This window comes from Colobus angolensis, unplaced genomic scaffold (genome assembly GCF_000951035.1).
Source record: "Colobus angolensis palliatus isolate OR3802 unplaced genomic scaffold, Cang.pa_1.0 Scaffold6, whole genome shotgun sequence".
Classification (NCBI taxonomy): domain Eukaryota; kingdom Metazoa; phylum Chordata; class Mammalia; order Primates; family Cercopithecidae; genus Colobus; species Colobus angolensis.
The window spans coordinates 20,636,290-20,653,580 of NW_012119598.1; the positions used below are offsets into that span (position 1 = coordinate 20,636,290).

A 17,291-nucleotide genomic window follows, 5' to 3' on the forward strand; every position below is an offset into this window, starting at 1 on the left:
TTGTTTCAAAGCTGAAAATACTGAGCTCATAAAGAGCATGTATATTTAGGTAGTGGAATCTGGGACTGGACTCCAGGCTGTTCATTGCTTGCTTCAATCCAATTAAAGTCTACAAAGAGAAAATTATCTACAGAGAAAAGCTTTACCCAATAGCACAGCAAATCAGCACAGCTCTGGATTTCACCTGAAAAACATCTCACCAAGCTCTCAAGCTCTCAGGCCAGGAATATGTTGTTGTTTTTTTCTTTTTCTGGTTATAGAGAAATGGCCCAGCCGGGGAGTGGTAGCACATTAATCTCACCATTAAGGCTCTGACATTGCTGAGGTCTTTACCACCAGTGAGTAGCAATTATTTTTGTAGTAGAGGTCCATGTACAGAGAATTGATTCTTCACTGCATATGAATATCCCCTATTAGCCCCACTTGATAAGTGGGAGCTGTGCTTTCGCCTGCCGTGGAGGGCTACGATTGCCCAATCGAACACTCTCTTTTCATGCATAAACATCACTCCTGCTATCACTAATGGGAAAGGGTTCCACAGGGCTGTGGAAAATAGAGCCCACAGTCTTTTGATAAATCTGTCAAATGTGACATGTTCTATGTGAAGAGCAGCACCACGGCTGATTAAATGAGCAACCCAGTGTACAGTACAATAATGTGTCAAAGCACTTCAGTGCAGACAGCTGTTTGCAGTTCTGGGAGAAATTCAGGACTTAAAATAAGAGTCATTAGCAGGAACCCAGGTAAAAATGTCCACACTGCCAACATCGCAGACCTCTCTCATTAATATGCCTTTCACCTCCCTTCCCTCCCTTACCTTGTTTTGGTCACTTTCCTAGGACCAAATATGTACACCTGGACAAGGAATTCTGTAGTACTGAGGTGACAGACTGGAGACAAGAACACAGCTTACCTGTCATCTGTGTGGACGCAGCACAGGCCTACGACCTATCTCCTTCTGTCCTTCAACATTGTAGCCACAGGATATGTTGTGCCTGGCAAAATTCTCACCAATCAAAGCTTTCCCTTGATGGTCCCTGGTCTCCCTTCTGCATGCATGCACCCAAGACCCTCACACCGCTCCACAAGTCCCATCTGTGTCTCCAGGATCCCCTCGGAGCTCCCACCTCTCCATCATCTGCCTTGGGGCATGCAAGGAGTTTCTAAATTCAGTAGAATAAAGGCTACAGTGTTATCCCTCTTTTTTGTATTTTAAGTAATTTGATAAAAATCTTACATGAATTGGTTGAAAGCAGGCCGATCCTTAGAACAATAAAATTAGCAGATCCTCTCTTATGCTGATGAAATGGACTTGTAAATGTCAGCTAAGGGTAACGTTAAGAAATAACTGTACCTGGAGGCTAATTGTTATCAGAAATAACAGTTTAGCATTAGCCATGATAAAATGAAATTATTGTATGAAAATTTCCAAATTAGAGAATATTTTTTAAAATAGGTCAATTGATTCAGATACCTGGAAGAATACTTTTCACTTAATAATTATAAATAAGATTATTAAGCACCTACCACATATTTAGCATTGCGCTAAGTGTATTGCCTCATATCAGTCTCACACCAGCATCCTGAACTGTGTAGCACCCTTGTGTATGCTTTATAAATAAGAAAATTTATAATTAAAAGAGTAATTTGCCTAAGATCCCACAGGTAATAAATGATGGAGCTGGGATTTGAAGTCAGGCTCATCTGACTTAATCATATCTGGGGCTGATGGCTAAACAATATTGTTTCTCATGAGCCAATTCATATCCATGAGCCCCAAACAAAGGTACTGTATTCTTCTAAAGTCAGTTGCCCTACAGGGCTCTTTGATGGTCTAAGTGTCTAATTGGTAATACCAGTGCTTGCATTTTTTTCTTTTTTAAGGTTAAAAAACAAAAAAAGCTTCCTTTCATATTGTGTGTCCAGAATGCTAGAATCTTCTCTGAGTATTTGCTCAAACATGTAAAGAGATTAAACTCCATTTTAAGAATAGTAGTGGCTTTGTTTATAACTATTCTTACAGCCTACCTCCACAGGTAAGGTTAAAATTGACATCCGAGTAACTTACAACATTCGAATGTCTGGTATCTAAAACTTACAAATTTCTTTTTAATAAACAATGAAAAATATTCTCCCTTTAGTCTGATCACATAATTTAATCATGAGCTAACTTTGATACTAAAGGTGATTGGAACTCTCATCTTTGAACCAAAGGAGCAGGAGGAAACTCACTGAATTAAGTTTGATTATCAGATACATGTGATCAACTACAGTTGATCATCAATTCTAGTAACCCAGATTTTAGAAAAATGCTTTCTATGAGTTACAATTTCTTGTTACAACTTCAACTTTTATAGTCAATACACACTGCTCTCCATTTGTGGAAGAACTGTGTATCTTCTACAAAATAACTGAGCATATCATTTATCACGTTACCCAGTGTCCATTCCATAAAGATCCAAATGACAGATCCCTTCCAGAATTTATTGCAATTGTCTTTCCAGAATAACTTGTAGCCTCCATAATTACTATTCAATAAATACCATCTAACCCACTGGATTTCCTGTATTGTTTTTGTGCCAAGACTATATTGTGCTTTGTCCTTTGTGAAACATGGAGCCCAATATAATCTTATCAATAGCAACTAACCAGTCATGAGTTCCTGTCAAACTTCTGCTGTTTCTCTAAATGATATTTGATATATCTACTTTTTTTTTCTTTTTAATGTTTATCTTTACTGTCCAACTGTATTTATTGTTTAGTTTCATAAATTGTTGCTTATATTACATGGGTAAAGTCAACAGATAACTATAAATTAGATAGATGAATGGATAGCTATACACATTTACATAACATACATAAATAAATACATACACTCGGTCGTCAGCAAAGCCTGAGTCCTGTCCTCTCGCTCTCTACCCACTCCTCCCCCAACCCTGGAGTGCATGAACTTCACCACTGGCTCCACCTTCTCGACCAACTACTGGTCCCTGGGCCCAGCTACGGGTCCGGCCAGTCAGCAAGGCGGCCAGCGTCTATGCAGGTGCCGGGGGCTCTGGTTCCCGGATGTCCGTGTCCTGCTCCACCAGCCTCCAGGATGGCATGGGGTCCGGGGGCCTGGCCATGGGGATGGCTGAGGGTCTGGCAGGAATGGGAGGCATCCAGAATAAGAAGGAGACCATGCAAAGCCTGAATGACCGCCTGGCCTCCTATTTGGACAGAGTGAGGAGCCTGGAGACTGAGAACCAGAAGCTGGAGAGCAAAATCCGGGAGCACCTGGAGAACAAGGGACCCCAGTTCAGAGACTGGAGCCTTTACTTCAAGACCATCAAGGACCTGAGGGCTCAGATCTTCACAAATACTGTGGACAATGTTTGCATCATTCTGCAGATCAACAATGCCTGTCTTGCTGCTGATGACTTTAGAGTCAAGTGTGAGACAGAGTTGGCCATGTGCCAGTTTGTGGAGAGCAACATCTATGGGCTCCTCAAGGTCACTGATGACGCCAATGTCACTTGGCTGCAGCTTGAGGCAGAGATCGAGGCTCTCAAGGAGGAGCTGTTCTTCATGAAGAAGAACCACAGAGAGGAAGTAAAATGCCTACAAACCCAGATTGCCAGCTCTGGGTTGACTGTGGAGGTAGATGCCCCCACATCTCAGGACCTCGCCAAGATCACAGCAGACATCCTGACCCAATATGATGAGCTGGCTTGGAAGAACCGGGAAGAGGTGGACAAGTACTGGTCTCAGCAGATTGAGGAGAGCACCGCAGTGGTCACCATGCAGTCCGCCAAGGTTGGAGTTGCTGAGATGACGCTCATGGAGCTGAGACACAGTCCAGTCCTTGGAGATCGACCTGGACTTAATGAGAAATCTGAAGACCAGCTTGGAGAATAGCCTGAGGGAGGTGGAGGCCTGCTATGCCCTGCAGATGGAGCAGCTCAAGGGGATCCTGCTGCACCTGGAGTCAGAGCTGGCACAGACCCAAGCAGAGGGACAGCTCGCCAGGCCCAGAAGTACAAGGCCCTGCTGAACATCAAGGGCAAGCTGGAGGCTGAAATCTCCACCAACTGCCTTCTGCTGGAAGATGGCAAGGACTTTAATCTTGGTGATACCCTGGACAGCAGCAACTCCATGCAAACCATCCAGAGGACCACCACCAGCCAGATAGTGGATGGCAAAGTGGTGTCTGAGACCAATGACACCAAAGTTGTGAGACATTAAGCCAGCAGAAGCAGAGTACCCTTTGGGGCCCAGGAGGCCAATAAAAAGTTCAGAGATAAATATAGATATAGATATAGATATAGATATAGATATAGATACAGATATAGATACACACACACATACACACATACACACACACACACACACAGAGGTGGTACAGTAAAATGAAAATGAAGATGGGGACTTAGATTCTAATTCAAGATGGCTAACTAGAGACATCAGACATCCACCTTCTCCAGAAAGAAGAACCAAAATTATGAATAGACAATCATACCTCAAATAGAATATCTAGTAAAGAACACCAGAATTCAACAAAAAACCCACAGGAAACATCTGAGGCACTGAAGGGGAAGGAAGCAAGTGACTACTCAACCAAGGTTGGCCAGGAGCCCCAGGGGCCTCAATATTGCAGGGTAAGAGTTAGCAAGAGAGCTTTGTTGCCCCACATCCCTGCCATGGACTCCTGCCATCTGAACTGCAGGAGAGCTTCTCTACCCATATGTACAGTGATCCAAGTATGAGTGGCAGTTTGGAGACCCTGCGAGGTCATTGCAGCAGACAGGAAACTCACACTGTGCCCCGATACTTGAACAGATGTGAGAGGGTGCCATTTGAGGAGTGCAGCCATCATGGTACTTCATCTTGCCCTGAGAACAACAGCCCCCATATCTCCATATCCTGGAAGCTCTCACTGACATTTCCCAGTGTCTAATAGGAGGGCTACAGCAGCACAGAGCTGGCTGGTCCTGAAGGTGCTATAGGGTCCTCAGTTCTCTAGCCCACAGGGAGTGCTACTCACTGGAGAAGAGATGGTACAAGCGTATGAAAAGGCAGCCATCGAGACAAAGCAAAACAAAGCATGCGCTTTCCAGAGCCCAAGAGCTGTCTATGTAGAACTGTGAGAAGTGACCCCACCCCCAGTGGCAGCACAAACTCTGTGCTTGCCTTTGTAAGTGAAGGGTAAAATCTACTTCCACAGATGGGGTGACCTCTGTGCTTGGGCACTCAGGTAGGAAACAGGATCCCTATCCTTCCTCCACACACCCACTTCTGCCGCTGTCAAAGGCTGGGGCAGATGAGTTAGAGGACTACCTGTCTAGGGGCTAAGTGGCAACTGTGACACCACTGGCGGAGTAGCCTTCTTGCCTTGGCTCATGAGTGAGGCAGGTCCCTCACCCCCTGCAACATGGCACTACAACGCTACTGCTACAGAGATCAGGTGAGCCTGAGAGCAGAGTGTCTGAGGCTATTAGGTGTAAATGAACCACAGCCACCACCACTACTCAGGACCCAAAGTATCATCTCACCACTGCTACTGCCATTGCACACTAGCTACCCAGAGACCTGAGAATCTGCTCAGTCACCCCCAGCCCACCACTGCCACTACCAGTACCTGAGCAAACCACCTGGAGTCCCAAGAATTGGCCCACCATTAACTGCCAATGCAGGTGCCAGTGTACACTGCCTTGGGGCTCAAAGTTAGGCATGCATAGCCCACCACTGCCACCACTAGGGCCTGAATATTGGCCCGTCTGGCTTCCCAGTCCCCCACAACTTCACCACAACCTCCATCAATGACTGCATACTAACCCCCATAAGAAAATCACAGAAAGCCCTAATATTGTTTATAACCAAAGAAATCACACAGAGGTTACACTACTAGTTGCATCCAGAATCAAAGCTAAAATGCTGTACACAACCAACACCATATATATATCTTTAGGAAAAGTTCTATTCTACAAAAATACATTCAAAAATAAGAAGAAGTGACTATTACACAAGACAGGTAGATATCCACATAAGGACACAGAAAACACGAAAAAGCAAGGAAATATGATACCTTTCGAAAATACAGTAATTCACCAACAATAGATCTCAATCAACAGAAATCTTCAAAATGCCAAATAAATAATTCAAAATATTGATCTTAAAGAAGCTCAATGAGATACAAGGGACTTCTGAAAAACAATATTTTTAAAAAATTCTAATTTAGGATACAAATGAGAAATTTATCAAAGAGATATTTTTTAAAAGAACCAAATAGAAATTTTAGAAATGAAAAATTCACTGAAGGAAATACATAATATGTTTGAAAGCTTCAACAATAGACTAGATTAGGCAGAAGAAAGAATTTCAGAACTTAAAGACAGGTCTTTGGGAATAACCTATTCAGGTTGGGCTGTGCAGCAAACAAGCATGGCACATGTTTACCTATGTAACAAACCCACACATCCTACACATGTAGCCTAGAAGTTAAAATAAGTGTTGAAAAAATAAAAGAAATAACCCATTCAGACAAAAATAAAGAAAAAATAATAAAACAGAATGAGCAGAGGCTTCATGACATTTGAGACAACATGAAATAACCAAATATACAAATTATCAGTATCCTCAAGGACAAATAAAAGCAGAGGAAATATAAGAAAACCTATTTAAAGAAATAACAGATGAAAACTTCCTAAGTTAAGCAAAATATTCAGTCATTCAGATAGAAGAGGCTCAGTGATCCCCAGGCAGATACAATGAAAAAACGGTTTTCTCCACAGCACATTATAGTCAGATGGTATAACATCAGAAATACAGAGTGAATTCTGAAAACATCAAGAGAAAGCCCATAGTCACTTGTAAAGGAAGTCCCATCAGACTAACAGCAGATTTCTCAGAAGAATTCTTACAGACCAGAAAAGAATGTGAAAATATAGTCAAAAGGAAAAAAGAAAACACCTGTCAGACAAGAATACAATATTTAGCAAAATTATTATTCATAATTATCTTTCCCAGAAAAGCAAATACTGAAGAAATTCATTACCACTAGACCAGACCTACAAGAAACATTCATGGTAGTATTATTCCTGAAAGCAAAATAACGACATTTACTATCATGAAAACACACAAAATATAAAACCCACTGGTAAAATGATCACACAAAAAAGAAAGAGAAAGGACTCAAATTGTATCACTACAGAAATCAAACAGACCACAATGACAAACAATAAGCGAAAAAGAAACAAAGAATATATAAAACAACTGGAAAACAATATATAAAACAACTGGAAAACAATTAACAATATGACAGGAATGAAGCTACAACATCAATAATAACCTTGAACATAAATTAAATAAATCTCCACTTAAAATACATAGAATGTCTGAATTAATTTTAAAAATACAATCTAACTATATGCTGCTTACAAGAAACTCACGTTACCATTAAAGACACATATAGCCTAAACGTAAAGGAATTAAAAAAATATTTAACGGCCAGGCGCGGTGGCTCAAGCCTGTAATCCCAGCACTTTGGGAGGCCAAGATGGGTGGATCATGAGGTCAGGAGATCGAGACCGTCCTGGTTAACACAGTGAAACCCCGTCTCTACTAAAAAATACATAAAAAACTAGTGGAGTGAGGTGGCAGGCGGCTGTAGTCCCAGCTACTAGGGAGGCTGAGGCAGGAGAATGGCATAAACCCAGGAGGCAGAGCTTGTAGTGAGCTGAGATCCGGCCACTGCACTCTAGCCTGGGTGACAGAACAAGACTCCATCTCAAAATATATATATATATATATATATATATATTTCACACAAATGGAAACTAAAAGTGAAGAGGAGTCACTATACTTATATCAGATAAAACAGACTTTAAGTCAAGAATAGTTTTTTAAAAAAGGACAAAAAAGGTTATTATATAATGATAAAGGGATTAATCCAGCAAAAGGATATATAAAAATTCTGAACATATATGCACCCAACACTAGAGCACCCAGAATCATAAAGCAAATATTGTTAGTGGGGTACTTCACAAAACTAGTGGGATACTTCAATACCCCACTCTCAGCACTAGACAAATCATCTAAATTAAAAAACCAACAAAGAAAAACTGGATTTAAACTGTATTTTAGATTAAATGTGCCTAACAGACATTTACAAAACATTCTGTTCAGTGACTGAATATATGAAGCGTTTTCTAGGACAGACCATGTTTGGCCACAAAACAGTCTTAACAAATTTTTAAAAATCAAAACCATATCCAGTATCATTTCAGACCACAATGGAATAAAACTGGAAATCAATACCTAGAGGAACTTTGTAAACAATACAAATACATAGAAATTAAACAATATGCTCATGAATGACGATGATGTCAATGAAGAAATTAAAATGAAAATCAAAGAGTTTCTTAAAATAAAAGAAAATGGAAAAACAGTGTACCAAAACCTGTGGAATACAGCAAAAGCAGTGCTGAGGGGAATTTGTAGCAATAAACCCCTAAATCAAAATGTAGAAGTGCTACAAATTAACAATCTAATGACACACCTCAAGAAACTAGAAAAGCAAAAACAAAATAAACCCAAAGTTAGCAGAAGAAAAGAAATAATGAAAATCAGAATAGAATTAAATGAAATAGAGACTTAAAAATACAAAGGATCAATTTTTTTAAAAAGTTGATTCCTTTAAACCAGTAGCTACACTAACCGAGAAGAGAGAAGACCCAAGTAAACAAAATCAGAAATGAAAAAAGGGGACATGAAAACTGATACCACAGAAATATAAAACAATACAGAGACTATTATGAACAACTATATGCTGACAAATGGAAACCTTAGAGAAAATGAACAGATTCCTAGCAACATACAACCTCCAAAGACTAAATCAGGAAGAAATAGAAAACCTGAACAGATCAATAATGAGTAGCGGGATTGAATCAGTAATAAAAAGTCTCCTGACAAAGAAAAGCCCAGAACTAAATGTATTAATAGTCAAATTCTACCAATCATACAAAGAATTACTAATATTAATCCTCCTGAAACTCTTCCAAAAAAATCAAAGAGGAAGGAATTTTCTCTAACTCATTCTATGAGGCCTGCATCACCCTAATGCCAAAAACCAGAGAAGGGCACAACAAGAAAAAAATAATTACAGGCCAATGTTTCTTTTTTTTTCTTTTCTTTTTTTGAGATGGAGTCTCGCTCTGTCACCCACGCTGGAGTGAAGTGACATGATCTCGGCCCACTGCAACCTCCGCCTCCTGGGTTCAAGCGACTGTCCTGCCTCAGCCTCCCAAGTAGGTGGGACTACAGGTGCACTCCACCATGCCCAGCTAATTTTTGTATTTTTAGCAGAGACGGGGTTTCACCATATTGGCCAGGCCAGTCTCGAACTCCTGATATCGTGATCTGCCTGGCCTCCTAAAGTGCTGGGATTACAGGCATGAGCCACTACGCCCAGCAGGCCAATGTTTCTGATTAACATAGACACCAAAGTCCTCAATAAAACACTAGCAAACCAAATACAACAGTACATCAAAAAAATATATACCTCAATCAAGCGTGATTTATACTGAAGATGCAAGAAGGGTTCTGCATACATAAGTCAACAAATATGATACATCACATAAACATAATTTAGGACAAAAACCATATGATCATCTCAATAGATGTGTAGAAAAAGCATCTGATAAAAATCCATCATTTTTTCATGATAAAAGCTCTCAACAAATTAGACATAAAAGGAACACACTTCAAATTAATAAAGACCATATTCAACAAACCCACAGCTAACATCATACTGAATGGGAAGAACTTGAAAGCCTTTCCTTTAAGCACTAGAACAAGACAAGAATGCCCACTTTCACCACTCCCACTCAACATAGTACTGAAAGTCCTACCCAGAGCAATCAGGCAGGTGAAAGAAATAAAAAGAATCCAAACTGGAAGAGAGGAAATCAAATTGTTCCTTTTTGCTGATGGTATAATCTTATATGTAAAGAAAAAAAAAAAAAAAAACTAAAGACTTCACGAAAAGCTCTTAGATTTGATCAATGAATTAAGATGCGAAATACAAAATCAACATACGAATCTCAATAGTGTTTCTATAAACCAATAATAATTTAGCCAAGAAAGAAATCAAGAAGGCAATCCCATTTACAATAGCTACAAAAAAAAAATACTTAGGAATAAATTTAACCAAGTAGGTGACAGATCTTTACTAGGAAAATTATAAAACACTAATGACAGAAATTGAAGATGACACAAACAAATGGAAAAACACCCCATGTTCATGGATTGAAAGAATCAGTATCATTAAAATGACCACATTGCCCAAAGCAATCTACAGATTCAGTTCAGTCCCTATTAAATTAATGGCAATATTCTGTACAGAATTAAAGAAAACAGTCCTAAAATTCATATGGAACAAAAAGCCTGAAGAGCCAAAGCAATCCAGAGCAAAAAGAACAAAGCTGGAGGTATGACATTACCTGACTTCAAAATATATTACAAGGCTACCGTAACCAAAATAGCATGGTACTGGTATAAATATTATATATATATATATATATATATATGTAGACCAATGGAAAAAATAGAAAAAAATCCCAGAAATAAAGTCACATATTTATAGCCAACTGATATTTAACAAAGCCAAGATCTTTGGGGAAAGGACACCCTCTTCAACAAATGCTGCTGGGAAAATTGGATAGCTACATGCAGAGAATGGAACTGAGCCCTTATCTTTCACCATATACAAAATTCTAATCAAAATGAATTAAAGACTTAAATGAAAGACCCAAAATGTAAAAATACTAGAAGAAAATCTAGAAAAAACTATCCTGAACATTGGTCTAAACAAAGAATTTATGATTAAGCCCTCAAAAGCACAGGCAACAAAAACAAAAATTGACAAATGGTACTTAATTAAACTAAAAAGCTTCTGTACAACAAAATAAATAATCAACAGAGTGAAAAGACAACTTACTGAATGGGTAAAATATTTGCAAACTATTCATCCAACAGAATACTAATAATATTAAGAATATACAAGGAATTCAAACAACTCAACAGGAAACAAACAAATAATCCCACTAAAAAGTAGACAGAGGAAATAGACATTTCTCAAAAGAAGACATACAAACGGCCAACAGGTATATGAAAAAATGTTCACTGTCACTAATCATCAGGGAATTGCAAATCAAAACCACAGTGAGATATCATCTTAACCCACTCAGAATGGCTATTACTAAAAAGACCAAAAAAAAAATAACAGATGTTGGTGAAGATGCAGAGAAAAGAGAATTCTTATACACTGTTGGTGGGAAGGTAAACTAGTACAGGTAGTATGAAAAATAGCATAGAGTTTTCTCAAAAATATAAAAATAGAAATACCATTCAATCCAGCAATCCCACTACTGGGTATCTACCCAAGGGAAAAGAAGTAATATATCAAATGGATATCTGCACTTTCATGTTTATTGAAGTACTATTCAGAATATAGCAAAGATATAAAATCAACCAAAGTGTCTGTCAATGGAAGAATGGATAAAGAAAATGTGGTATAGATACATAATGGAATACTATTTAGCTATTTAAAAAGAATGAAATAATGTCATTTGTAGCAACATAGATGAAACTGGAGCTTGTCTTACAAATGAAGTAAGCCAGGCACAAAAGAAAAATATCATATGCTTTCATTTGTATGTGGGAGCTAAAAAGTCTGATCACATGGAGATAGAGAGTGAAAAGACAGAAAACAGAGACTGGGAATCACGAAAGGGGGAGCTGATGTGGGGAGGATGAAGAAAAATGTGTTAAAGGGTACAACCATACGGTAAGATAGAAGGAATATATTCAATGTTTAATAGCAAGTAGGATGACTATACTTAACAAAAATGTATTGTACATGAGTGATGAACACCTTAAATACCCTGACTTGATTACTATGCATTATATACATATTATAAAGTCACATGTACTCCATAAATAGGTACAAATAAAAAAAGAAGATGGGGACTTGATTCATTAGTAAGCAATTATCCTTACAAGGAAAGAAAAGTTTTTCATCATAATATTCTATTTGCTTAAACATTGGCCAGCCATTTGCCACAAACAAGACAAAAACGTTTGGACGAGTCTCTCCAAGTCAATACTTCATTGGAAAATCAACTTAAAATGAGTATCACACCATGAGTACCCAAGGAAAACACATTATAAGACAGTAGATGGAGAACCAAAAACTTTCCTATCCAACTGAGAACACTAGAGGTGGCCAATAAATAGAGGATAATGATGGTGTTATCAACACCTATCTGTAGCTCTATGAATATAAGAATAAATATTTTCTACATATATAATACATAACCTTTCATAGATTATTCAGTCAATGCTCAGGTCATGCCTGCCAGTCCTTATTCCCTTATATTATCTTTAAATAAAGGCCATATATTTAAAATTTTAAAAAAATTATAAATCAGTGTGTTACATTTGTCACTAATATAGAACAGAGTTTTAAAATATGGCTAACCTACACTTCAGGTCACCTCTTCCAGGCTGATGGTGGTGCCTATTTAGAATAGTAAAATTTCACCAAGCAGATTTCCTCCAGTTGTAGATAATGGTGAAAAGAATAAAAAATTAAGTGAGCAAAGAACATGAACAGACACTTCACAAAAGAAGACACTCATGTGGGGAAAATATGAAAAAAACTTATCATCACTGGTCATTAGAGAAATGCAAATCAAAACCACAATAAGATGCCATCTCATGCCAGTCAGAATGGCAATTTTTAAAAGTCAAGAAACAACAGATGCTGGTGAGGTTGTGGAGAAATAAGAACGCTTTTACACTGTTGATGGGAATGAATATTAGTTCAACCATTGAGGAAGATGGTGTGGTTATTCCTCAAAAGACCTAGAAGCAGAAATACCATTTGACCCAGCAATCCCATTACTGGATGTATACCCAAAGGAATATAAATCACTATAAAGATACATGCACACATATGTTTATTGCAGCACTATCTACAACAGCAAAGACATGGAATCAACCCAAATGCCCATCAATGACAGACTGGATAAAGAAAATGTGGTATATAGACACAATAGAATACTTTGAAGTCATAAAAAGGAACAAGATCATGTCCTTTGCAGGAACATGGACGGAGCTGGAAGCCATTATCCTCAGCAAACTAATGCAGAAACAGAAAACCAAACATTGCATGTTTTCTCTTATAAGTGGGAGCTGAACAATGAGAACACATGGACACAGGGGAACAACACACACTGGGGCTCTTGGGGGATGGGGTAGGAGGAGCTAGACATCAGGAAAAATAGCTAATACATGCTGGGCTTAACACCTAGGTGATGGGTTGATAGGCGCAGCAAACCACCATGGCACACGTTAACCTATGTAACAAACCTGCACATCCTGCACAGGTACCCTAGAACTTAAAATTTAAATTAATTTTAAAAATTAAAGCATATTATTAAGACAATTATACATATTTGAAATAAAAAATATTACATCTTGGGTAATATTAATATACCAACATAATTAGGCAACTCTCTAAAATATTGATGAATAAAGATATATATTCATGAAGACTGAAAAGTTATCAAAATGACTCAGCATAAAGCTGTAATACATTAAAGTACAAGGGGGCACTGCCTCCACCCAACTATTTTTTTCATTTATTACATTAAAAATATTAGTAAGATACTGCTGTATATAAAGTACTATTCTGGACATGAGAGGAACGTAAAAATAAATTAAGCAGTCTCTACCTTCGAAAATTTCATGACTTATTTAGTGTTCAAATACACTCTAATTTGGGGGATAGAAGCCTCAAAATCTGTGTCTGGCTCTGTCCATCCTTAGTTGCATGTTGCCACCTTATCACACTTTAACTTTGATGTATCCATCCTACTATTTTAGGATTTTATGAGACTCTATTCCTATTTCAGGTGAAAAGCTTTGTGCTTCCTTCTCCATTTCTATATTTTTTTTCTCTCTTCATTGACAGTTGAAAGAAAAGCCTCCAAGAAAATCTCCCTGCCCATAGTCTTCACTTATGTAACTGGCTAGAGTAACTACTACTCAGCTTTCAGGAGTGAATTCTCTACAGAAGATTCTCTTTGAAGGTCAGGTAAATTACACTGCATTGAATAGGGCTAACATGGTTAACGTATTAATTACTGAATTGCTGCTGACTCTTCAAAGCGTTGGGGTAAAAACTTTAAGAACCATTTTAAAACAAACGTATACAGTGGTTATTTTGGATGGAACAATAAGCAACTTTTTTGCAAATTCTGACAACTAAAGGCACGCTTGAGACTCCAGTCCTGTATCACAGGCATGAGGGTTACCATTACGAATAGAAAATGCAGCATTTCAGGGTTTGAGTAAGATGAGTTCCTACACTTCTTTTTCTACTGATCAGATTAAGTCCTATTTAAATCATTGTTAGCCACCTGTCAGATTATCTCAGAAAGAGAACATATAGAAAAAAAAAAATAAAGAAAAAAAAAGACAAGAATTTTCCAAACCCTGGGTTAGCTAAAAGTATAAAATGTGATAAATGTGATGGGTTCTTTCTATTTGCTATGACTCTAAATTATTCAGCAGCACTCTTGGATATAGAGAAAAATACACAAATCTTGAATTTTTATGTCTGGTCTACTTAATGTCACAGGTTCTATACAATGTGACAGCATTGCATAATGTACACTGGAAAAAATGCATTGTTCTATTCATTTCATTCTCATAAAGCTTAATTTCAAATCTTAGAGTGGAGGTAAATTTAGTGGCATTGTCCTAAAGGCTATTATTTGAATCTCTGCAACCTTGGGCATGTAGTATATGACTATTCACTAATAAAGTTATTTAGTCTACAGGTCAGAAGGGTGTTCTGAAATCTATTTCAGAACAATTACTATAGAGTTTCCAGTTAGGAACAGGCAAAGTCTGAAGACTCTCTTGATACAAACTTTTAGAAACAGTTAATAAAAGATAGCCAGACTCCTTTTAAATGCTTAGCTGAGCTTTCAGGAATTAGAAGGTAATCCCTAGAAGCCAAAAAGAAAAAGGAATTTAAAAATCAGATAGTAGGACTTGAGCATACTCTGTGGCTGTCTTGCTTGGGGAAAGGGGAAGATTCTATCTTGGTCACTTTGGAGCTGGTTTTTAGTATCCACGTGATGAGCAAACATAAGGCCACCCTCTATGTAAAAAAAAGAGAAAGAAACCAGCTCATAAAACTAGGATCCTTGAAAAGCATATAAGGCAAAGAGGACAAGGGGGAAAATTTGACAGTAGGCACAGGAAGAGAACACGAAAGGCCAAAGAATCTTGTACTTTTCTGGGCTCTGCTAGAAAAGAAAAACAAGCAAACAAAAAACCTCCCTTGAAAATTTTGGCTGGGCGTGGTGGTTCACCCTTGTAATCCCAGCACTTTGGGAGACGGAGGTGGGCAGATCACCTGAGGTCAGAAGTTCAAGACCAGCCTGGCAAACATGGTGAAATCCCGTCTCTACTAGAAATCCAAAAAAATTAGCCAGGCATGGTAGTGCATGCCTGTAGTCTCAGCTACTGAGGCAGGAGAATCACTTGAACCCGGGAGGCAGAGGTTGTAGTGAGTCAACATCACGCCACTGCATTCTAGCCTGGGTGAAAGAGTGAAACTCTAACTCAAAAAAAAACAAGGGAAAAGAAAATATCAACCCACATATATTTTCTCTATGGTCAGATACGACGACGTGGTCTAGGAAACTCCAAGTTGATAAGTAATACAGAACTTGGTCCTGAACCATTGACAGTCCCAGAGCACCTAGACATTTCCAAAGCTCAGACCCAAAGGATTCTCATAGAAAGAATAAGCCCTACCTAAAAGATGTGATCACAGTGAAAAATTGCCAAACACAAAATAAATCAATCCAACATGCACAAACCTAAGCAAGGTTTGAATTGGAAGAACTTCAGATGATAAAACAAAAATCAGAAAGTGAATAAAGAAGAAGTAAAATAATTAAAAACATAAAAGCCAGTTGTCAAGTTGCTTAGGCTAAAATAAGACAATGGGGGAAAAAAACTGGAAAAAAAAAAGTCACATAGAACTTATACAAATAACAAACATAATCATTGAAATTAAAAAGAGAAAGAGACTGCAGAAGTAACAACAACATCCATCAACAGATGCACAAAAATGAATAAACAAATATGGCATAGCCATACCCTGGAATATTTTTTGTCAATAAAAATAAACAAAGTACTGATACATGCTACAACATGGATGAAACTTGAAAACGTTTGGCTAAAAACATTATGCTAAAAATTCAATGCACAACTTAAAGAAAAGATTAGACACAGCTGAGAGAATTTGTGAACTATAATATGGATCTAAGGAAACTGCACAGAAGAAGGCAGTGAAAATCACAAAGTTAGAAAATATAAAGCAGTGATAAAGAGACATAATAGATAAAAATGAGAACTTTCAATACATGACTAAGATAACTTCCAGAAGAATAAAGGGAGATAATTTGCAAGGACACAATAGCCAAAATTTCTTAGAAAAAATGAAATACATAAGTTCTCAGATTGAAGATGCATGTCCAGTGACTCTAAAAGAGCATAAATAAAAGTAAATCCACACCTAGACACATTATTGTGATACCAAAGAGTACTAGAAAAGAGAAATGAATTGGCCAGGTGCAGTGGCTCATGCCTGTAGTCCCAGCACTTTGGGAGGCCGAGGCGGGCAGATCACAAGGTCAGGAGATCGAGATCATCCTGGCTAACATGGTGAAACCCCGTCTCTACTAAAAATACAAAAAATTAGCCGGGCGTGGTGGCCGGTGCCTGTAGTCCCAGTTACTCGGGAGGCTGAGGCAGGAGAATGGCGTGAACTGGGCAGGGTGTGGTGAGCCGAGATAGCGCCACTGCACTCCAGCCTGGGCGACAGAGCGAGACTCCGTCTCAAAAAAAAAAAAAGAGAGAGAGAAATGAGTTTAAAAGGCACCAGAAAGAATAGTAAATTATCTGCAAAGGGACAAAATTAAATAGGTAACAGACAATAGAGGCTACATGACAATGGAATTATATGCTGAAAATATTTACAGAAAATAATTGTCAAACAAGAATTTGTCTCTAACTAAACTATACTTTCCTAAAAGTGAGAAAAATAAATGTTGGCAAAAAGAAAGAAAATCAAAGGAAATGTACCACTTACAAATGTTCACTAAAAGAAATGCTAAGTAAGGTCAGGCGCGGTGACTCACGCCTCCAATCCCAGCACTTTGGGAGGC

At 38.2% G+C, this 17,291-nt stretch overlaps 1 pseudogene; it reads left to right on the top strand.

The window, feature by feature from the left end:
• Positions 1-3,066: 3,066 nt before the first annotated feature.
• LOC105526820 lies at positions 3,067-4,224 on the top strand (annotated as a pseudogene).
• The last annotated feature ends 13,067 nt before the right edge of the window (positions 4,225-17,291 follow it).